This window comes from Eurosta solidaginis, chromosome 1 (genome assembly GCF_040869045.1).
Source record: "Eurosta solidaginis isolate ZX-2024a chromosome 1, ASM4086904v1, whole genome shotgun sequence".
NCBI classification, from domain to species: Eukaryota; Metazoa; Arthropoda; class Insecta; order Diptera; family Tephritidae; genus Eurosta; species Eurosta solidaginis.
Genome location: NC_090319.1, coordinates 48,457,376 through 48,482,905, shown reverse-complemented (window position 1 = coordinate 48,482,905; position 25,530 = coordinate 48,457,376).

Genomic DNA, 25,530 nt, shown 5'->3' with positions numbered 1-25,530 from the left:
ATGGGTATCAAAAGAAAGGTGTTAACGAGTATTTTAAAAGGGAGTAATCCTTAGTTCCATAGGTGGACGCCGTTTCGAGATATCGCCATAAAGGTGGACCAGTGGTGACCCTAGAATTTGTTTGTACGATATGGGTATCAAATTAAAGGTATTAAGGAGGGTTTTAAAAGGGAGTGGTGGTAGTTGTATAGGTGGTCGCCTTTTCGAAATATCGCCATAAAGGTGGACCAGGGGTGACTCTAGAATGCGTTTGTACAATATAGGTATCAAAAGAAAGGTGTTAATGAGTGTTTTAAAAGGGAGTGATGCTTAGTTCCACAGGTGGACGCCGTTTCGAGATATCGCCACAAAGGTGGACCAGGTGTGACCCTAGAATTTGTTTGTACAATATTGGTGTCAAAAGAAAGGTGTTAATGTGTATTTTTAAAGGGAGTAATCCTTAGTTCCATAGGTGGACGCCGTTTCGAGATACCGCCATAAAGGTGGACCAGGGTTGACCCTAGAATTTGTTTGTACAATATGGGTATCAAAAGAAAGGTGTTAACGAGTATTTTAAAAGGGAGTAATCCTTAGTTCCACAGGTGGACGCCGTTTCGAGATATCGCCATAAAGGTGGACCAGGTGTGACCCTAGAATGCGTTTGTAAAATATGGGTATCAAACGAAAGATGTTAATGAGTATTTTAAAAGGGAGTAATCCTTAGTTCCATAGGTGGACGCCGTTTCGAGATATCGCCATAAAGGTGGACCAGGGGTGACCCTAGAATTTGTTTGTACAATATGGGTATCAAAAGAAAGGTGTTAATGAGTATTTGAAAAGGGAGTGATGCTTAGTTCCAGAGGTGGACACCGTTTCGAGATATCGCCATAAAGGTGGACAAGGTGTGACCCTAGAATTTGTTTGTACGATATGGGTATCAAATTAAAGGTATTAATGAGGGTTTTAAAAGGGAGAGTTGGTAATTGTATAGGTGGTCGCCTTTTCGAGATATCGCCATAAAGGTGGAGCAGGGGTGACTCTAGAATGCGTTTGTACGATATGGGTATCAAATGAAAGGTGTTAATGAGTATTTTAAAAGGGAGTTATCCTTATTTCCATAGGTGGACGCAGTTTCGAGATATCGCCATAAAGGTGGACCAGGGGTGACCCTAGAATTTGTTTGTACAATATGGGTATCAAAAGAAAGGTGTTAATGAGTATTTTAAAAGGGAGTAATCCTTAGTTCCATAGGTGGACGCCGTTTCGAGATATCGCCACAAAGGTGGACCAGGGGTGACCCTAGAATTTGTTTGTACAATATGGGCATCAAACGAATGGTGTTAATGAGTATTTTAAAAGGGAGTGGGCCTTAGTTCTATAGGTGGACGCCGTTTCGAAATATCGCCATAAAGGTGGACCATGGGTGACTCTAGAATGTGTTTGTATGATATGGGTATCAAATTAAAGGTATTAATGAGGGTTTTAAAAGGGAGTGGTGGTTGTTGTATAGGTGGTCGCCTTTTCGAGATATCGCCATAAAGGTGGACCAGGGTGACTCTTGAATGCGTTTGCACGATATGGGTATCAAATGAAAGGTGTTAAAGAGTATTTTATGAGGGAGTGGACCATAGTTCTATAGGTGGACGCCATTTAGGGATATAGCCATAAAGGTGGATCAGGGTAGACTCTAGAATGCGTTTGTTCGATATGGGTATCAAATGAAAGGTATTAATGGATATTTTAAAAGGGAGTAATCCTTAGTTCCATAGGTGGACGCCGTTTCGAGATACCGCCATAAAGGTGGACCAGGGGTGACCCTAGAATTTGTTTGTACAATATGGGTATCAAAAGAAAGGTGTTAATGAGTATTTTAAAGGGGAGTAATCCTTAGTTCCATAGGTGGACGCCGTTTCGAGATATCGCCATAAAGGTGGACCAGGGGTGCCCTAGAATTTGTTTGTACAATATGGGTATCAAAAGAAAGGTGTTAATGAGTATTTTAAAAGGGAGAGGGCCTTAGTTCTATAGGTGGACGCCGTTTCGAAATATCGCCATAAAGGTGGACCAGGGTGACTCTAGAATGCGTTTGTACGATATGGGTATCAAATTAAAGGTATTAATGAGAGTTTTAAAAGGGAGTGGTGGTAGTTGTATATGTGAAGGCGTTTTCCAGATCGCGACCAAGATGTGGACCAGGGTGATACAGAACATCATCTGTTGGATACCGCTAATTTATTTATATATGTAATACCTGCCAAGATTTTAAGGGTTTTTTATTTCGCCCTGCGGAACTTTTTCATTTTCTTCTACTTAATATGGTAGGTGTCACAACCATTTTATAAAGTTTTTTCTAAAGTTATATTTCGTGTCAATAATCCAATCCAATTTTTATTTTTTTTTTAAATTATCTTCTTTTAAAAGTGGGCGGTGCCACGCCCATTGTCCAAAATTTTACAAATTTTCTATTCTGCGTCATAAATTCAACTCATCTACCAAGTTTCGTCGCTTTATCTGTCTTTGGTAATGAATTATCGCACTTTTTCGGTTTTACGAAATTTTCGATATCGAAAAAGTGGGCGTGGTTATAGTCCGATATTGTTCATTTTAAATAGTAATCTGAGATGAGTGCTCAGGAACCTACATACCAAATTTCATCAAGTTACCTCAAAATTTACTCAAGTTATCGTGTTAACGGCCATGCGGAAGGACAGACGGACGACTGTGTATAAAAACTGGGCGTGGCATCAACCGATTTCGCCCGTTTGCACAGAAAACAGTTAACATCATAAAATCTATGCCCCTACCAAATTTCAAAAGGATTGGTTAATTTTTGTTCGACTTATGGCGTTAAAAGTATCCTAGACAAATTAAATGAAAAAGGGCGGAGCCACGCCCATTTTGAAATTTTCTTTTATTTTTGTATTTTGTTGCACCATATCATTACTGGAGTTGAATGTTGACATAATTTACTTATATAATGTAAAGATATTAAATTTTTTGTTAAAATTTTACTTTAAAAAAAAATTTTTTTTTAAAGTGGGCGTGGTCCTTCTCCGATTTTGCTAATTTTTATTAGGCGTACATATAGTAATAGGAGTAACATCCCTGCCAAATTTCATCATGATATCTTCAACGACTGACAAATTACAGCTTTCAAAAATTATAAATTACCTTCTTTTAAAAGTGGGCGGTGCCACGCCCATTGTCCAAAATTTTACTAATTTTCTATTCTGCGTCATAAATTCAACTCATTTACCAAGTTTCGTCGCTTTATCTGTCTTTGGTAATGAATTATCGCACTTTTTCGGTTTTACGAAATTTTCGATATCGAAAAAGTGGGCGTGGTTACAGTCCGATGTCGTTCATTTTAAATAGCGATCTGAGATGAGTGCTCAGGAACCTACGTGCCAAATTTCATCAAGTTACCTCAAAATTTACTCAAGTTATCGTGTTAACGGACGGACGGACGGACGGACGGACATGGCTCAATCAAATTTTTTTTTCGATCCTGATTATTTTGATATATGGAAGTCTATATCTATCTCGATTCCTTTATATATTTACAACCAACCGTTATCCAATCAAACTTAATATACTCTGTGAGCTCTGCTCAACTGAGTATAAAAAAAAGTAGAGTTTGATTAATGATGACATTCAGAACAAAGTATGTTACGCGTCAAACGCGAAGAGTGCCGAGCAAAGCTCGGCCGCCCATGTACTTATAATTTATATCAGCATGTTTTATGCGACCACCAACCCGAAGTACACCTGATTCGTCTATGAATGGCGAATAGCGGATAAGCGTAAATTTGCAATGTAGTTCTTGTAAATTTTGTAATTGATCAATGTCTTTAAAAAACGCATGAGCCTGCGCGCTTTTTAATAATTGGAGTCTAGCTTGTTGGAGCTCGTCTGTAGATAAAAACGAGTCACCGCAGCCCTCTCAACGACGTCGTGCTTTGTTGATAAATCTTATGCAATATGCGACTATACGTATCAATCGCCACCAAGAAGATATTTTTGAGCTTAGAAACAACAGCGGATTATCAATTTCGTTGGCACATAATACTATCGCCGCCTTACGATTTCCCTCTACGAGTAGGAATGGGTTCGATGAAGATATATTGAATTTATTATTAGAAGGCCACGATGGTTCAGGGAATGCTAACCAGCTGGCCCCTGACAACCAAAGCGTATGCTCAATTAGCTCTGTAGGTAGAATACCACTGGAGGCACATTCAGCTGGTTGTCTTCGGATCGAACATGTCTCCATTGACTTCGAGGAAATACGTCTAAAATGTCTGCGGTTCTGTTGCTAACAAACGTAGCCCATTTCCTCGGTGGAGCGGAAAGCCAACAAAGAACTATCTCCGAATACGTCCAACAAACAATATTTGAAATTGTCAAAGTTAGTGACTCCTTGGCGAGAGTGATCAGCTTCGTTAGCAAAAAGGCGGCATTCAATTCATGCCTTGGAACTGATATTGGTTTCAGCGGCTCCACGCGCGTTTTAGCTGCTATCAATTTTATGGCGTAGGAGCCTTCAATGTGCACGCGACAGTATACAACAGCCGCGCAAGCCACGGTTGACGCATCCGAAAATCCAAGAAGTTCCACAGGCTTTGAAGGATATGAAATGTATCGTGGGATATTTAATTGTTTTAAATGATGTAGCTCCCCCATATAGTTGCACCATCGTTTGCATAAGGCCATCCCAACCAAGGCCGTAACACCAGGACTCATGGAATAAAACTTTAAAAAGAAATGCAATAGGTGCAACCATACCTAATGGATCGTAAATCTTCGAAGTTTCTGACAACACCATTCGCTCCTAGGTTTCGGTTCAATTACAGGATCACCAATATTTAAAAGTAGCTGACCGCTAGACGGATTCCAATGAAGCCCCAGAATTTTGACAGATGTTTCAGATGTTTGAGAGTTTATGGCAATTGGTTTAAATTTTCAGATTGCTTTTGGTAAAGTTTCAAGCAGAGGTCAACAATTTGAGCTCCACTTTCTCAAGTTGAAATTAGCTTTTGATAAGAGGTCTATAAGTTCGTTCTTCAGAGCTATCGGATCTTCGAAGGTGTCGCATACAGTGGGTATGTCATCTACATATGCGTCGTGTTAAAGAAAGCGTGAAGCATTGGGATATTCTGCCTTGTAGTCTTCCGCAATTTGTTTTAAAACTCTCACAGCCAGAAAAGGAGACGGCGCAAGCCCATAAGTAACAGTTAGCAATCGATAATGTTGAAGTTTAGCTGTTTGTTCATGCCTCAGTACAATGCGTTGATAATCAGTTTGCTCTGGATGAACCCTTATGCCTCGGAACATTTTATCAATATTGGTTGCGAACACATACCGATGCTGGCGGAAACGTAAAAAACACTAAACAAATCGCGTTGAATCGGTGGACTAATATGTAACCAATCATTCAATGAACACCCAGAGCGAACCATCAAAAACTAACCGGCATTTGTTTGTTGAACTGTCAGCCTTAATTACGGTATGAAGTGCTAAATAAAAACGTTTTGAAGTACTCACCTTAATCTGCTGCTCTGGAACCAATTCCATGTATCCCAACTCAAGATATTCATTTAAAAATGCTGTGTATTGTTGTTTTAGCACAGGTTGACCTTGCAGTTTGGCATCCATACTATTAAGGAGTGAAATAGCTTGCGGCAAAGTGTCATCTATCGGTTTGATATCGGCTTTAAATGGATATTTGACCACATATGTCCAATTCTCAGCTCGTTGCACTGTTGAAGAAAAATAGTTTTCTACCGGATCGTGATCGGTGATTTTACTCTTCGATGACTGTAAACTATCCATTTCTAAAAGTGATCGAACCAGGTAATCTACATCTTCTAACGCGTGATTTACTGACACCTGGCTTACACACACAGTCTCAGATAAACATGACACAGTGATTACCCAACCGAATGAACTATTTGAAGCAGTCAAAGTTTGATTATTTAATTGGATCTTTTCGCCCGTTAAAATCTTCCAAAGTTGATCAGAACAAAAAATCATGCCGATTAGACCAGGAATTCCGAAAGATGGATCTGCTAATGATAATTGATTTATTTGCTTGCGGGTTTGCTCGCATAAATTAATCGATTGTGATGGTAGTGTTGAAGTCAGCTTCTGAAGACTAAGCGCTTCAACATCAAAATTATTTTCGTTATTTGCCGACAGTAGTGTAAGAACTACACGACCTCGAGTATTGCCAACACTTTTCGACGATAGCCCTATAATTGGAACACGAGCATACTTGCGCTCTGCGCCAATCAACTGAACAAATGATTCTGTAACGAATTAAGCTGTTGACCCAGTGTCAATTAACATTCGACAATTTACCACAATGTCCCATTTACCACTCCACTCACCCTAGCAAGAACGGTAGGTAAAATTATTTGCGACGAGATTTTGACTTTTTAAATTGTATGATTACTTACGATAGGTTGAACTGCACTATTTTTGCTACTTGTTGCATTTTCACCATTGGCTACACTTTGTCTTTCTAAATCTTTGCGCTTGGCATTATTTTCAAAATGTAATAAAGTATGATGGGCGGAAGAACAAACATGGCATTTCATAGAGCTCAAACACTTGTTAAACTGGTGGGAGCTACCTAGGCAATTAAAGCACAATTTCTTATTTTTCACAGTCACTCGTCTGGTATTAACATCAAGTGTTATAAACTTAGGGCAATGAGTTAGGGTGTGTACATCTGTGCATTACATTACACACTGATTGAAGCACACTTTTGATGAATTTGTAAAATTTGTATGATTCCAGGGAAACACACCGGCGAACTAAAAATGCTGGATTCTGCCCAATCCTTCTTTGTTTCCTCGTCCACCTTGCCCAAAATTATGTGGATAAGGCATGGATCACGTTGGGTGGAGTTGCGAACATTACGTCCTCGAATGACTTCATCTGCTCCGTCGGTTATTTTCCGCAAAGAATTCGCATTTGCCGCGTGGCAAGTAGGAAGAGATAAAAAGATTGGATAAACGATCGTACGATAAGCGGTTTACGATCATACCGCTGTGTCAGACGATCCCATGCCTCCAAATAATTTGCATCTGTCAGCGCCAAATGCTTCACCAGCTGCAATGCTTCTCCAGCAGTACTTTAAATAATGAAATTTTTGTGTCGGTGTTAGATTATTATTTTGATAGATAGCACCCGTAAATAAATCCCTGAACGAGGGCCAATCTTGATAACTACCGGAAAACGTTGGTACTTGAATTTTTGGTAAGTGCATATTCGAAATATTTTGTGTTTAATTTAGGCGTTTGAAGAAAGTAGCTTGTTGACCAACCAACTTTTTGATCGAATCTTCATTCGACGCACCGGCAGGTCTCGAGTCTTGCCTTTCAGTGCGGTAGACAGCAATGCATGAACCGTAAAATACTTATCCTCGCGGTCCAGTATGTCGTCTACTGGATCTACGAACTCTTCTTAATCTTCGTACTCGTAGAGCTGCTTGCTCAATTCAGACAACTCATTAAAATTTAGCTCCAGCTTTTGTAACCGATTTTCCAAGAGCTCCGCATTGACTTTCTCCTCAATATTTTGAGCTGCATCATATGCACGGGATATGTTTGCCTTAGCCCAACCACGTTTTCTCGTCAAAACATACATTTTGGTAATTTAACTTAAAATATTTTATAACAAGTAAGGAAGGCTAAGTACTCAGCTGAGAGCTTTGGAGACAAAATAAGGGAAAATCACCATGTAGGAAAATGAACCTAGGGTAATCCTGGAATGTGTTTGTATGACATGGATATCAAATGGAAGGTGGTAATGAGTATTTTAACCGTCCTGTTCATGAATAATATTTCTTTTAAGTCGCAGTTCATACGTAAGAACTACTAGTGGTACATGGGTATCCCAGCCATGAGAACTAGTAATAAAAAAATAATTTTAGTAATAAAAAACTAATTTATTAAGAACCATCTTTATGAAAGTATATTTGAAAAAAAAATTCTCTCCTTTTTGAAGAAAACTTATTCCCATACGATGCCACAAAATTTTAACTCATTTCTTTTTGTAGATTATTTAAAAATGGCTTTTGAATATGCAAAAGATACCCGGGTACCGTTAAAAGGGAGTAATCCTTAGTTCTATAGGTGGACGCCTTTTCGAGACATCAACATAAATGTGGACCAGGTGTGACTCTAGAATGTGTTTGTACGATATGGCTATCAAATGAAAGGTGTTAATGATTATTTAAAAGGGAGTGGGCCTTAGTTCTATAGGTGGGCGCATTTTCGAGATATCGCCATAAAGGCGGACTAGGGGTGACTATAATGTGTTGTACGATATGGGTATCAAATTAAAGGTATTAGTGAAGTTTTTAAAAGGGAGTGGCCCTTAGTTGTATATGTGAAAGAGTTTTCGAGATATCGACCAAAGTGTGGACCAGGGTGACCCAGAACATTATCTGCCGGGTATTCCTTCCATGATTTCAAGGGCTTTTGATTTCGCCCTGCAGAAATTTTTCATTTTCTTTTACTAAATAGGGTAGGAGTCACATCTATTTTACAAAGGCTCTTCTAAAGTTATATTTTGCTCAATAAACCAATCCCATTACCATGTTACATTACTTTTTTCATATTTGGTATAGAATTATGGCATTTTTTCATTTTTCGTAATTTTCGATATCGAAAAAGTGGGCGTGTTCATAGTCAGATTTCGGCCATTTTTTATACCAAGAAAAAGTGAGTTCAGTTAAGTACGTGAACTAAGTTTAGTAAAGATATATCGATTTTTGCCAAAGTTATCGTGTTAACGGCCGAGCGGTAGGACGGGCGGTCGACTGTGTATAAAAACAGTTATCGTTATAAAATCTATGCCCCTACCAAATTTCACAAGGTGTGGTAAATTTTTGTTCGACTTATGCCATTAAAAGTATTCTAGGCAAATTAAATTAAAATGGGCACAGCCACTCCCATTTTGAAAATTTCTTTTATTTTTGTATTTTGTTGCACCATATCATTACTGGAGTTGAATGTTGACATAATTTACTTATATACTGTTAAGATATTCAATGTTTTGTTAAAATTTGACTTCAAAAATTTTTTTTATAAAAAGTGGGCGTGTTCTTCATCCTATTTTGCTAATTTTTATTTAGCGCACATATAGGAACAGGTGTAACGTTCCTTCCGAATTTAATCATGATATCTTTAACGACTGCCAAAGTACAGCTTGCAAAATTGTAAATTACCTTTTTTTAAAAGTGGTCGGTGCCACGCCCATTGTCCAAAATTTTACTAATTTACTATTCTGCGTCATAAGATCAACCCACCTACCAATTTTTATCGCTTTATCCATCTTTGGTAATGAATTATTGCACTTTTTCGGTTTTTCTAAATTTTCGATATCGAAAAAAGGGGGCGTGGTTATAGGCCGATTTCGTTCAGTTTAAATAGCAATTTGACATGAGTGCCCAGGAAGCTACATACCAAATTTCGTCAAGATACCTCAAAATTTATTCAAGTTATCGTGTTTACGGACGGACGGACAGGCGGACGGACGGACGTGGTTAAATATAAATTTCTTTTTTCGATCAGAACATTTTGATATATAGAAGTCTATATCTATTTCGATTAGTTTATGCCGTTACGGATTACCGTTATGCGAACAAAGTTAATATACTCTGTGAGCTCTGCTCAGCTGAGTATAAAAATTTCAAGAAGGCATTTCACTCTGCAGTTAGTTATTTTTTCTCAAATGTACGACTCTATGTTGCAACGTCTTAAGATTTTTGGTTTTGATATAGAAATGAACTATTGAATTATTGTTTTACTATTTTAAGTCCATAGATAGGACTTTTTCCCCACTTTCACAATTTAAAGCAGTTAGCTTTTTTTTGTATTTATTTTACAAGGTTTCAAATGATTTTTTTGCAAATGAACTAGGTATTTACTTTTTCAAATGAAATGTTAAATTTGTTCAAATAAAATACACAGTTTTTATATATATTTTGAAATATTAAATTTTTGTTCTCAAAAACTGTATATGTAGTTTTTGATATAACCGATTAAGCTTCTATTGATTCGATTCACAAGCTTTTAAATGATTTTTTGCAAATGAAATATTTAATTTTTTGCAAATACACAGTTTTGTTATTTTTATCGTTCGCACTTGACTGATTCCCGCGCGAATCAGTTTTCAAATTTCGATAATAGAGATCGGAACCCGCTTGATCCGGCTCGAAGGACCACATTCTTTAATGATTGCGAACAATAAGCACAATACTTAGCCCGTGTGCTAATTTCCAGCAACCGATTTTTCTAAGTCCGTTTAAAATAAAACCCTTAGCATTTTCTACTGACTTAACGTCTTTATTGATTTACCGACGGTAATATCGCGACGGTATGCACATGAGCGCAAAAATTGACTGACTTTACTTTAATATTTCAATTGCCAAAATGTGTTGATTTACTTATTAAATAAATTACATAGGTAAAGAGTTTAACAAAGGAAGTTAGAAAACAATGAAATAAACAAACAATAAAATAATAGAAAATATTGAAACAAATAAGCAATTGAATGCGTAGCGGTAGAATCGTATGATGCTGCTGGCATTGAACTTGCATTCGCTTTGTGTGTACATACATAGGGATAGGCATACATATGTAAATATGCATGTACGCTCGTTATTAGGCAAATGCATGCTAGTGAGAGCTCATCAGCTTAGTATGCTATGCAGTTATTATGTATTAAATATGATGTTATTTTTAAGGAGTTGAATGACTTCCAACATATGACGAAATCGCAGAGGTTCCCAACTAGTTATTACGATGGAACAAAGCAGTCTACGGTTCCCAAACATACCGCCACCCCTGAACGACGCGTTCAGAAAGCCAATGTCGCCGCCTTTGAGATTGGACGCTTGTATTCTCCTTTGCTGGTTTTGATGGTAACCACATGTACTAAATCATCATCTCCTTGGAGCACTTCGACGATACGCCCTAAAATCCATTTTGATGTTGGAAGATTAGGTTCTTTCAATACGACCAGTTGCCGATTTCAAGATTAGTAGTGGACTATTGCCATTTATTCCTCTGTTGTAAAGAGGTGAAGTACTCAGTATGCCAGTGTTTCCAAAAGCCTTGAACCATAGCCTGCAGATGACGCCAATGTTGTTTTAAGTTTATATTTATAGTTAAATCTGATGGTTCAGGTATACATGGTTCGCCAATTAAAAAATGTGCCGGTGTAAGAGGATCGAGATCTGTATCAGAAATGCTGCACAGAGGACGTGAATTTAAAATAGCTTCGATTTGACATAGTACCGTGCTGTATTCTTCGAACGTAAGTAGGCTAGTAAACGCAGAGGTTCCCAACTAGTTATTACAATGGAACAAAGTAGTCTGCGGTTCCCAAACAAACTCATTACTAGGAAATTTTCTTTTGAAAAACTAAAGCAAGTGTTTTGTCCAAGCTGATCTCATTTCATTTCGCAGAAATATGCATAAGTACCTTAAAAATTCTGTTTGTTCAACTAATTGAAAAAAAACAAGATGTTTTTTTGTACTATTACTGAAATCTATAAGAAAAAGTTTTTGTATATTTTTTATTCACAAGACTCAATTAGGTATAAATCGCGTCAACAAAATTTATCACGCAGTACTTTTGTACATAAAAGCAGTTTGGAAACAGATAGAACTAATTAAGTGAACCCTTTGTTCTTTTCTATATTTATTCATTAAAAATACGGCTATTGTACACATATCTAATTAATAACACAATTAAACTCTGCGAATATATATACAAACAACTCATTACTAGGAAATTTTCTTTTGAAAAACTAAAGCAAGTATTTTGTTATTGCTGAGCTCATTTCATTTCGCAGAAATATGCATAAGTACCTTAAAAATTCTGTTTGTTCAACTAATTAGAAAAAACAAGATTATCGGGTTTCTCTATCGCTACCATGGCGTTTGGATACGTTTGGGACACCGTGAAAGGGATAAAAATGCGGTCATATTGAACACGTATCACTTAACTTATGTCAACTTAATACCACAACTCAACTGTACAAATATAGAAATGAGTAATTAAGTACAATTAAAATATTTTACCAAATACGCACTAATTTCATTTCTCTAGAATAAACATAACAACCTTGAATTTGTTATTTTTGTTGATCAAAAGCTGCTTTAGAATTTTTATTACGCTTGGCGCATTAACCATAAAAAAAAAAAAAATAAAAATAATATTTAGTGCTTGGCACGATCTATCTCCCAGAAAATTTAGGCCGAACTTCTCTTCGAATTTGCGTCTTACTCCCTTTTGATTTTCCCTGCGAATTTACAGACGGGACCTACATCTTTTATGCCGATTCAAAACTGAAGCTGATGCAAGGAGATGCATTTTCACTGAAAAGCTTATCGTATTAGAAATACGCTTGGAGTCAATGCCAAATCACTGCAGAAGGGCGGCCGCGCTTGGATATATTTTTTCCAATTGAAAAACTTGTCCTTAATTTGTGATGTTGCTTTGGTCGGCACTTGAACTCAGGACCTTCGGTGTGGTATTCGAAGCTCGCTCCCACCACACTACGGCGGCCACCTTTTTTATCAATAAGCGATTTTAGATTTTGGCTGACACACGGTAAAAATTTGAGCCTAAATCTGAAACATTTTGGATATGATCAAACCAAATTTATTTTTAAATATAGATTACAACAGTCTTCCTTAAGATGAGTGCATAGAACTGGGTTTCGGTTTGCAACTGGGGAAGTCTACACTTAAATTTATAAAAAAAGGGTGGACGGTTTCCTGAAATCCTTTCAGTCAGTAACAAGTGCTACACATTTCTGATTCGGAAATAGACCTAAATTGCCAAATATGTACAAGTTCGGTACTAACAAGATTTTACCCAATTATAAAATCGACAGCTTGGGCTCTTACCTTTATACTCAGCTGAGCAGAGCTCACACAGTAAATTAATTTTGTTCGCATAACGGTACCCCGTAACGAGATAGATATAGGCTTCTATATATCGAAATGACCTGGCCGAAAAAAGAAATTCATTTAGCCCCGTTCGTCTGTCAGCCCGTGAACACGATAACTTGAGTAAATTTTGAGGTATCTTAATGAAATTTGGTATGCAAGTTCCTGGGCACGCATCTCAGATCGCTGTATAAAATGAACGAAATCGGACTATAACCACGCCCACTTTTTCGATATCGAAAATTTCTAAAAACCGAAAAAGTGCGATAATTCATTACCAAAGACGTATAAAGCGATGAAACTTGGTAGGTCGGTTAACTTTATGATACAGAATAGAAAATTAGTAAAATATTGGAAAATGAGCATGGTACCGCCCACTTATAAAATAAGGTAATTTAAAAGTTTTGCAAGCTGTAATTTGGCAGTCGTTGAAGATTTCATGACGAAATTTTGTGGGAACGTTACTCCTATTACTATACGTTTTTTGAATAAAAATTAGCGAAATCGGATGACAAGCACGCCCACTTTTTAAAAAAAACTTTAAAACTAAATTTTTAAACTTTAAAACTAACTTTTTCATTTAATTTGTCTAGAATACTTTTAATGCCATAACTCGAACAAAAATTTACCAATCCTTATGAAATTTGGTAAAGCCATAGCTTCCATGACGGTAACTGGTTTCTGTCAAAATGGTTGAAATCGGTTGAAGCCACGCCCAGTTTTTATACACAGTCGACCGTCTGCCCTTCCGCTCGGCCGTTAACACGATAACTTGAGCAAAAATTGATATATCTGAACTAAACTTAGTTCACGTACTTACCTGAACTCACTTTATCTTGGTGTAAAAAATTGCTGAAATCCGACAATGACCACGCCCACTTTTTCGATATCGGAAATTTCGGAAAATGAAAAAAATGCCTTAATTCTATACCAAATACGAAAAAAGGGATGAAAAATGGTGTTTGGATTGATCTTTGACGCAAAATATAACTTTAGAAAAAACTTTGTAAAATGGTTGTGACACCTACGATATTAAGTAGAAGAAAATGAAAAAGTTCTGTAGGGCGAAATCAAAAGCCCTTGGAATCATGGCAGGAATACTATTCGTAGTATTACATATATAAATATATTAGGGGACCCAACAGATCATGTTCTTGGTCACCCTGGTCCACATTTTGGTCTATATGTCGAAAACACCTTCACATATACAAAAACCACCACTCCCTTCTAAAACCCTTATTAATACCCTTAATTTGATACCCATATCGTACAAACACATTATAAAGTCACCCCTGGTCCACCTTTATAGCGATATCTCGAAAAGGCGTCTACCTATAGAACAAAGGCACACTCCCTTTAAAATACTCATTAACACCTTTCATTTGATACCCATGTCATATAAACACATTCCTGAGTTACCCTAGGTTCATTTCCTACATGGTGATTTTCCCTTATTTGACAAAGAATGAAGGAAAATCGTTCCAAAAAACGTCATCCTTAGTCTGTAATTTAGTCAATATTTCACAAACGTATGTGATATGGAATTAAACCATCTACGAAACCAAGGCAGCTATAATTATACTCAGATGAGCAGAGCTCACAGAGTATATTAATTTTGTTCGCATAACGGTGTAAACTAATCGAGATAAATTTAGACTTCATACTCTCAGCTGAGTATGTAATCTTCGGTTACACCCGAACTTAGCCTTTCTTACTTGTTCATATTTAATTTGAGAAATATGTTAGCTACAAAAAAACTGCTACCAGCTTTAACTTACTTCGACTATGAGTATGCCTTCTTTTCCCAACCTTTCCCACTGGCTCGGAGGTATCGATAAATGCTGTAATATCTTACAAGAAGCAGCATTTATAACTTCTCTTTGGTTCGCAACCAACGAAATAGTACCAAGAAAACCAGTAAGCTGCCATTTTAACACTACAGAAATAGTTCCAGTAAATCAATTACTTCCAATGTGGTAATATGTATCTAGTTCGGAACTATAGAAAAGTTAATGCAACTAAAACAAACTAGGACATCGCCATGTTAAATTCGCCAGTTGCAACCATGTAAAAGATATAGAGGGCGAACTAATAGAGATTCCGATTCTACTAGAAACGCACCAGTTTTGAACTAGAGATTTTTCCTGCAGCGGCGCCATGCCTATTGTGTAAGAAATCACTTCCTAACATCTTGTATGTATAACAAAATTTTTTGAAAAATATTCGATAACTTGCAACAATTTTCACAAATAAAATTTTTAATTTCTTACTTTTCAGCACCAAATTTAAACCCTTAGGATAAGTTTTAAAATCAGACGTTTCTATTCCAGTTTCTATTTTTAGATTTTTGGAACCTTTTGCTTTTGTTTCAAACCCAGAAGTGACTACAAGTTTGTATTTTTGGATTTTTTGAAACTCTTTTGGTTTTGTTTTAAAACAATTTTAATATTTTAAACTTATTGTTTTAAATTGAAATCGAATAAAATTAAAAAAGACAATAGTAAATTCTGAGGTTTCCAATTTAGTAGCAAAATGTTTCAAAAAGTGTTTAAATCGATTAGTGGTTAAAAATTTAGGCTCAGATTTCTGACCGTGCACTTGCACTTGAAAATTTGATCAAGCTTCACCACTGTATATAAATAGCACCCACAAAACGTTTCTTGTTTAGTTACTTTATATTTCTTTATACTTAACAAGTAGCGGTAAAAGTTAGAAAAAAATGAATTTGCACATCGCTATCCTGGTTGTACTGCTTACCTCTCTTTTCACCTCTATAAATTCGCAACCTGACGATCTGGATTTTTTGGTAGCTTTACTTCGGAACAGAAACTGTTTATGCGGTGGTTCGTTAGTATCTATGAACATAGTGATCACAGCTGCGAAATGCGTGAACGGAGAAGAAAAAGAGATAAAGTTGATCGACGTTATGCCTGATCCACCAAATTTCTTCGGAGAAAGTCGCAAAGTGAATGAGGTATTTTATGACAATGATGATAATGGCTGCAAGAGAAAAGGCGATATGGATATAGCGTTGTTTAAGCTGAATATACCCTTTTCAAAAGAGGATGGAGTGGAGCCAATACCACTTTACAAAAATCAACTTACGGTGGGCGATAAGATGCTAGTTCATAAATGGGGGTTTACTCAACGCCCGAATTCTTATACAGTTAAAGTAGATATAGTAGAACCACACAATTGTAGGGATCACTCCGAACAAAGAAATATGTATTGTGCTAAAGGTGAAGTTTATGCTACATATCCTGGAATACCGGGCATCGCGCATGGAAAACTTTGCGCGGTGGGAATAGATACAGATATTTTAGACTACGAACATTCGAAACTTTTTGCAGATATATCTGATCCAGATTTTCAGTGTTTCATAAGAAGATTGGTTGCTAATAATAATTAATCTGGGAGGTGTTTTTGTATATAACTGCCGAGTGAATTATTACTTTATCTCGGTTGACCGCTCCATTTCAGATTTGTTTCATAAACGTCTCAGCTCACGACAAAATACATATATTTAATTTAAACTGATATAAGGCGTTTTGGAATAAAATACTGAAGGGAGGTTTCATGAGAAAGTGAACTTCGGTGCGAAAAAAATTTATCTTATAAAATTTGGGATAGTACGTATACAGAAAAATTTAATTTAACCTTTAAAAAATGTTCAACTTCTTTTATTCTTTTTAAATAAAGTTTTTCAATAAGGTTGAAATGGTATGTTATATAATACGATTTGTGTTTTAATAAACTACTTTATGCTAGAGAAGTCTACATTTGCACTAAAAAAAAAGGAGAAGAAAGGCCGGGACTAGATCCATGAAGAGTTCGGGGTCGCCATAGCCTCGGCTGTTAATGAAACAGGATTCTCCACGGATAGGTGAAGTTGACAATTGGGTTTGGAGAAGCAATATATTACGCTGGCAACCCCATGGGGGTTGCGCTACACAACCCATTGAATCTAGCACAAAACGTGCTCGTTCCAACCCGCACTTCCTACATCTGCTATCACTGGCCAAGCCTAATTTAAAGGCATGAGACGCCAGAAGACAGTTTTCAGTCAGAATACCCGCCATGAGTCTACAATCCTCTCTTTTTAATATTAGAAGCATTTTTTTTAATCTAAGGTTATAAGACCTGCACATAATCTTGGACACCTTACAGCCCCGCGCTTGAACCCACGTCTTTCCCGCTTGGTCGATCATGTGCACCACTCGCCTTCTCCTAATCTTGCCCCATCTAATTGGGACGTCTTTGGAGCTAGCGCATAGCACGAGCACAAAACGTGCTCGATCGTTTCCTCCTCCAACCCGCACTTCCTACATCTGCTATCACTGACCAAGCCTAATTTAAACGCATGTGACGCCAGAAGTCAGTGTCCTGTCAGAATACCCGTCATAAGTTTACAACGCTCTCTTTTTAATGATAGAAGCAACTTTGTTATTCTAAGGTTTTAAGACCTACACATAATCTTCGACAACTTACAGCCCCGCGCTTGAACCCATGCCCTTCCCGCTTGGTCGATCATGTGCACTCGTCTTCTCTTAATCTCGCCCAATCTTATTGGGACGTCTTCGGAGCTAGCTTCAAGGCATGCGCCCTTTTTAGCTAGTTCACCTTCAGCGAGATTATTGCCTTAATTGCTGCTTGGCTGTCAATATAAAAGTGAACACGGTTAAAGTTTAAGCTATTCTCCTCCAGTGTTTCTACTGCTTTGATTACGGCTAATATTTCCGCTTACAAAACGCTACAGTAATCTGGCAGCTTGAAAGAACTGTTTATTTCCGGATCAGCACAGTATACCGCAGATTTTACTCTTTCCATTACTTTGGAATCTGTGTACACATGTATCTCCTCGTCCGCCATTTGAGCAACCTTGCGCCAACCATCCACGCCTCTTTTGGCCTTAAGAGCTCCCTCAAGCGCAGATAGCGAATCAGGTAGCCTGTTCTTCCTGTAATTGATAACGCTATACTACTATGGCCGTATGATCGGCGCTCAAGCTGCCCCGGGCACCGAGCTTGGTTGCAGTTATTAACGCTATATTCTTTGCTACCAGGTCTGCAGGTGGAATGTGCAGAATGGCATACAGTGCAGCCGTCGGGGTTGCCAAGCATTGATAGTGTACATCCCCCCTAATTTTTTGAGGTAGGTTGTTTTTTGTGTGGCTTTCCACCAAACAAGAACTCCATAGTATAGGATAGGGTTTACATTCGCTATAAAAACCCAATGAGAAAGAGAGGGCGATAAACCCCACGTACACCCTAGCATTATTTTACATGCATAGAGTGCCGTTGAGGCCTTCTTCAACTCTCCACGTTGAGCCTCCATGACAGCTTACTGTCTAGGATGATTCCTAGATATTTTGTGCAAGGTTCCTTCTGTCAACCCACCTAACTTATGCCTGGTCCAATTTGGGACCTTGTGTCTCTTTGTAAACAAGACCATACTCGTCTTCTCCACGCTGGCTGTCAACCCGACATTAGGTGCCCAGGTATGAATATCCCGAAGCGCCCGATCCATCAAAATGCTAATCGTTGGAAGGCACTTCGCAACGTCATCTGCGTAAGCCGTCATTTTTACGGGTCCCTCATCGAATCGCCTGAGCAGTTGAGTTGCGGCGTGCCCCGGTCCACTCATTTCGTCGCCTCATATAGTCCCAATTGTGATGTAACCTTCCTGCAATTTAACATGCAGCCGATCCATCTGGTTAAGGGTGGATGTACTTTAATGTAATGGAGACCATCCATAATCGCCCATTTAGAAACATTGTTGAAAGCCCCGGTAAGGTCTAAGAAGACTCGTAAACCATATTCGTCATATTCTAGGGCTTTCTCTATGCTTATTCCCACCTTATGCAATGCAGTGTCTACCGACTTGTCTTTGGTGTACGCATGTTGTGTCGTAGAGAGCAGTTTTGCATCCACGTTGGACTTATATAGAAATGATGTTAAGCGAATGGGTCTATAGTCTTTGGGAGACACATGACCGGTCTTCCCCACCATTGGTAGGAAAGTTACACGAGCAGTTCTCCAAGAGTACGGTACATGATTTAGTCTTATGCCCCCCTCGAATATTATTTTAAGCTATTCTTGGAACTTGTAGGATGGCCGAGAATATACCACTTGGGCCCGGCGATTTAAACTTAAAAAATGTCTTCACCGCCCATTCGATTTTCATCGAAGTGTGAATCCTGTCTGCTGGCTCTTCTATACCATCTTCCGATGGGAAATGTGTATCGAGAAGCACCTCAAGGGATTCCCCGCTATTACGTGACTATTCCCGTTATCTTTCTTTATTAGTCCCTGGACTATGTTTCCCCTTCTTACTCCCAAAATTACTCCCAAATTAACCCGGGTGAACCCATCTATAGAACTAAGGCCACTCCCTTTTAAAATACTCATTACCACCTTTCATTTGATACCCATATCGTACAAACACATTCTAGAGTCACCCTGGTCCAACTTTATGGCGATTTCTCGAAAATGCGTCCATCTATAAAGCTATGACCCACTCCCTTCCAAAATAATCTTTAATACCTTCCATTTGATACCGATGTCATACAAACACATTCCAGGGTTACCCTAGGTTCATTTTCCTAAATAGTGATTTTCCCTTATTTTGTCTCCAAAGCTCTCGTGGATAATATATTGGATATTTATGTAAACTTCGGAAAGTATTGTCTTTGTGAAACGATTTTGGGTTAGTAATTTGTGCATATGTAGTACAAAAAACATTAAATATAAGTACATGAAATCTAGAAAAAATGTATTGGTTCGAGCCAACTGTGAAAATAACAAAAAACCTGTACAGATATGAAGGGGTAGTTGTCAACAAAAGAAATATTATTTATTTACTTAAGGCCGCGGCACAATGAAATTTTTCATATAGATGTTTTTAACGCAAGCGTATGCATTCTAGTAACATCGCCACAATCAACCAAGATGTTGCGTTTATAAATATGAAGGAACTACAGACTTGGCAATTGAAGTTTACTTCGCATTGCCTATTCACATACGCAATTACCCGAAGCACTGTTATATTTATATACATTCTCCCTATACAACAAAAATACTTGCTAACATATTTTGTGTGGTATTCATTTGTTGTATTACAGTTTTTAATTGCAAAAAGTGTTAGAAAAGTTACCAAGGAGTGGGAAAAATAATTTCACTTACAAACTGTGCCAGCACCCTTAGCCAAAGCAAAAGGTAAATTCTTCTTCTTATGCTTTGTTGGCAACAAAAGTTGCAAGTTGGCTACCTTTTCATATCAGATGGCGCCAATGTCGCTCAGTCTACCGTTCTCCATAAAAATACGTGCAATCTACTCATAATGATTATAATAATAATAAATAAGATAGAGTTAAACGCATTTGAAAAGCTGCTTATGTGACGGGGCTTTTAAATACTTGGAACTACTCGCCGTTCAACTTAAACTACGTGAACAGCTTCACGCTACAATGTACGATTGTTCAAAGTTTGCCGGATTGTTTGTGCAAGTGTGGGTGGTTCATAGAGACTTGAATTGTATCGAGCTGCGAGCGAAAAAATATATTGGTGAAGGTAATAACAAACAAGTAAAGGTGTCTAAGTTCGGGTGTAACCGAACATTATGTACTCAGCGTGAGCTTCAATTGTACATTTCATTTCAGATAAAGTGCTTTCCTATATAACACGTGGCACCGTCCATTTAAAAGAAAAATTTCTCCCCATTTGCTCTTACAATAAAACTTGATAAGTGAAACATCATTGATTCGAATCTGTTTTTTTCTAAGTTATAGCTTATTATTCTAGTCTACGACACTTTTAAATTTGTTTTACATCTAAGTTGCCGTGGTCTTTAACCGATCCCGTCCATTTTTACTAGAAATATTTTCTGCTATAGGGAAAATATGTGTACTCAATTTCATTACAATATGTTAATTTTTCTTCGAGTTATGGCTCCCGAAACATAGAAAACTGCTTAGTCATAAAAGGGGCGGTGCCACGCCCATTTTTTAAAATTTGAAGTTTTTCCTATTTATTGTTCAAAGTCCACTTGGGAAATGAAATATCATTGACATAACGCTATTTTTTGCAAAGATATAGCCTATTTTATTCATCCACGACGCTTTTTAAAATCTTTTATATAAAAGAGGGAGTGGCCCTTAATCGATTTCGTTAAGTTTTCTTCAAATCATTCCTTATGGCAGAGGCAAACTCTCTGCCGAATTGTGTTACCATAGGTTTAACGATTTTTGGTTTATGATTAATAATATTTGTAAAATTGATTTTATCACAAGTAGGCAATGCCACGCCCATTTAAATTTTTTTTTTTTTTAATTTTGAGCTAGAGTCTCAATATCAGTTTACACGCCAATTCGTCGATTTCGCTCTTTTTAAATACCAATCTATTCTGGGTCCAGATAAGCTCGTGTACCAAATTTGGTGAAGATATCTCAATATATACTCAAGTTATCGTGTTAACGGACAGATGGACGGACGGACATGGCTCAATCAATTTTTTTTCGATACTGATGATTTTGATATATGAAAGTCTATATCAGTCTCGATTCCTTTATACCTGTACAACCAGCCGTTATCCAATCAAAGTTAATATACTCTGTGTGCAAAGCACCCTGAGAATAATAATCATTTGTTTGGCTTTTCGCAGGCTTTGCAGTGAATATTTGAAGCAGTAACACAGTGTAGTGATTGTTGAGTAATATTTGTATTATTTGCAAATATTGTCATTACTTTATGTCAAAACTGTAACATTACCTTTAGCCCATACTCGATTTTAGAATTTTATGGAAGGGATTTTTATACCTTTCATGAACGTGAAATAGTATATTAACTTTGGTCCGATGTGATATGTGTCATTGAGATATCTCAATGAAATTTGGCACAAGAGTGTAATTTTGTATTATATTAGATATTTGTCGTATCCGGTAGGATCGGACCACTATAACATATATCTCCCATACAACCGATCGTTCAGATAAGACGATTGTGGTCATTCATGCCGCAATAAAAAAGTATAAACGTGAAACTATGTATTTTAATATATCATAGAATATTTTCTGTAAAAATCATTTCGATCGGAGCTATATATAATATATATCCCATACAACCGATGGTTCAGATAAGGGGGTTTTTGCCAGTTTTTTATATTCATCTTAAAATCGTTTAGGTATGTAGATATGCATAAGTACCTTAAAAAATCTGTTTGTTAAACTAATTAAAAAAAATATGTTTTTTGTACTATTCCTGAAATCTATAAGAAAAAGTTTTTGTTAATTTTTATTCACAAGACTCAATTAGGTATAAATCGCGTCACCAAAATTTATCACGTAGTACTTTATACTTAAAAGCAGCTTGGAAACAAATAAAACTAATTAAGTGGACCCTTTGGTCTTTTCTGTATTTATGCATTAAAAATACAGCTTTTGTAGACATATCTAATTAATAACATAATTCAACTCTGCGAATACAGTTTGCGACGAATATTAGTGTCACTAAGTGATAATCACATCACTAATCTGATACTAATTAAATAAAGTCACAACAACAATAAAACAAGCAGTCACTTGTTAAACGAATCAATCATTATGTATACACATATGTACGTACAAGCAGCAGGGAGAAATGCACAAACACATGCATATATCTATATCTGAGATACTCCCGAAAGTATGCAATCATCTGTGGAAGTATCACTCACATATACACGCGCATGGGCTATGCGAGAAGTTATAATCATCGTGCATCTGTAGTTATAGCTGAGAAATTTATAGGTGGTAGTAAATTCTAGGAATAGAAACGCATAGAAATATGTCAACGAGGAAACCAAAGAGTATAAAAGCAGCAGCTGAGGCACGAAGAATCAGTTTTGATTTAAGCAAGCTATCTGTCGAGAAGTAGAAGTGTTATTGTGAAGTAATTTAATAAAGACCATTTTGCATTATTGAATATTGGAGTAATTTATTCAGCAGTTTAGCGATACGAACGTTAGTAGAAGGTTGCAAATAAGCGGAATTGCACTAAATTCGTTACAAATGGTGTCAGAAGAGAAAATGTTGAATAAATTCCAGAGTTGCAGAGCACAACAAAGACATAGCGAAGTTAAGTTAAATAAGGATCCAGCAACTAAAAAAGGTGTTGGAAGCCCGTGGATTGAATACAACCGGCAATAAGATCGAACTTCAAGCACGGTTACGAGACGCTATGGAATCGGAAGGAGCTAATGTAGACGATGATGTCTTTCATCCTGATGGGGACGAGACAACAAGAAACATTGAAGAGATAAACGGAACATCGCAGGCAGTTACCAGCACAGACTTGAACGTGATATTGGCTGCAATATCTGCACACACGTCGACAGTAACATCGAAGATTGAAGCACAAGAAACACGTATTTCAGAAATGTCGACATAGATAATATTCAAGATGGAAGCACAGGAGGCACGCATTTCAGAAATGTCGTCGTTTCGACGTTTGATGGTTCTGTTCCTTTCCAGGTATTTAAGCTCCAATTTGAGAAGGCATCAGCACCGAACAACTGGAATGCCGAAGACAAAGTTGTTGCATTGTTCGTGGCTTTAAAAGTACTAGCTGCAGAGATATTACAGACAATCCTGGAGTACGAACGTAACAGTTATGAAGCATTGATGGCCGCTGTAGAACGACGGTACGGAAGCGAACACAGGAAACATATCTACCTAATAGAATTGTACAACCGGTACCAAAAAGCTAACGAGACTTTGCAGCAGTTTTCCTCGGATGTTGAAAGATTGGATCAATTAGCAAATGCGGATGCACCCGTGGAATAAACTGAAAGGGTAAAAATCCAGAGCTTCATAAATGGCATATGAGATGTGGAAACGAAACCAGCTGCATATGCGAATCCAAAACTAACATTTTCTGAAACGGTATCGCATGCAGTGACTCCGGAAACAGCCTCACTTTTGAGTAAGCCAGCGTATAAAGCTCATCGCGTGGAAGTGGAAAGGCCAAACAGGGTAGCCACAATTTTGGAAGCACTGAAGGCGTCACAACAGAAAAATGCTGGAGTTATGAAATGTTTCAAGGGCGGCAACCCAGGTTACATTGCACGTCATTACAGCACCGGTTCTAAATGTTTCAACAAGGTGGGTGGCCGTAAACGCAGAGCTGAGGGTTAGGGGATCAGAATATACCCGGTAGGTAGGTATGCCTGTCGTAAGAGGCGACTAAAATACCAGATTGAAGGGGCTGTGTAGCGCAACCCTTCAGGTTGCCAGCGCAATATATAGCTTCTCCAAACCCAATTGTCAACCTCACCTATCCGCGGCGAATCCTGTTTCACTAACAGACGAGGCTCTGGCGACCCCAAGCTCCTCATGGAACTTGGTGGTGGGGAGGGAGGGAATGGCATGAAGGTTTAATGTGGCCACATAAATCGTTCCCGAGATGGTCGGGCTAGCACCTTAATGGTGCTATGGTACCGGAGCGTACCGGATCTGTATCCGGAAAAGGACCATCACATCGATAACACTCCCCAAAGCCTTCGGGGAGCAACCTTATCGCTACAACAACAACAACAACAACAGCAAATCTCCAAATCCACTCAATCGTTAAACTAAAGCGAGTCTGCCCCAAGGGGCGAAAGCTGGCTCCCGTAATTGAATGCCCCATAATCTCTATCTCGCAAAGTGGAAAAAGGTCAAGCAATCTTACTTATCTCTGACTGTAGATAAGGGTGCATCTCTTTCCATCATTCGATCAGATTTAGTCAACAAGAAGATAAGACCATTGCTTGGATCAAGATTACGTACAGCCACGGGAGAGGACACCCAGGTAATTGGAGAAGTAGCATGTGAAGTAGCAATTGGGAACGTCACGGTACTACATAATTTTATAGCGGCAGAGATTGTTGATGAAATCATAATTGGAGGGGACTTCTTAATCGATCAAGGCAACAAGATCGATATGCAAAGCAAGAAGATGCGATTTAAGGACATGGATGTGCCACTTAATTTCGCCTACGAGAGAGGCTACAGCAGTAAACTAGTGCTGCTGGAAGATAGTCAGCAAATACCACCAAAATCAGAAGCAGTCATCTGGGCAAACGTTGATGGAGATTTTGGGACAAACAAATTGTGAGTTGTCGAAGCAGCGAACAAATCAACACCGAACACACATGTAGGAAAAACCCTGGCTATGACAAAACAAGATGGACGTATTCCGGTAAGAGTACTCAATGAGTTCAAGTCACCACTCAAGCTGACCAAAGGAGCTATTTTGGGAAGATGCCAATAGGCTGAAGTAGTTATTAACTGTGAACAGCTCCAGGAACACGTTTCAACTAGCAAGACTGATCTTTCGAATGACATCACGGCATGGACGGAGGGGCTAGAGGAAGATTATCAGAGTAAGGCAAAGCCACTGCTCCTAAAGTACGCACACATATTTGACCAGGATGGTTCCAAATCAGGCCGTACCAATGTTGTGAAACATCAAATTTACACTGGAGATACAAAACCGATACGTCAAGCTCCTCGTAGTGTTCCACTGGCGAAGCTGGAAGTTGTGAGTCAAATCGTACAAGAAAT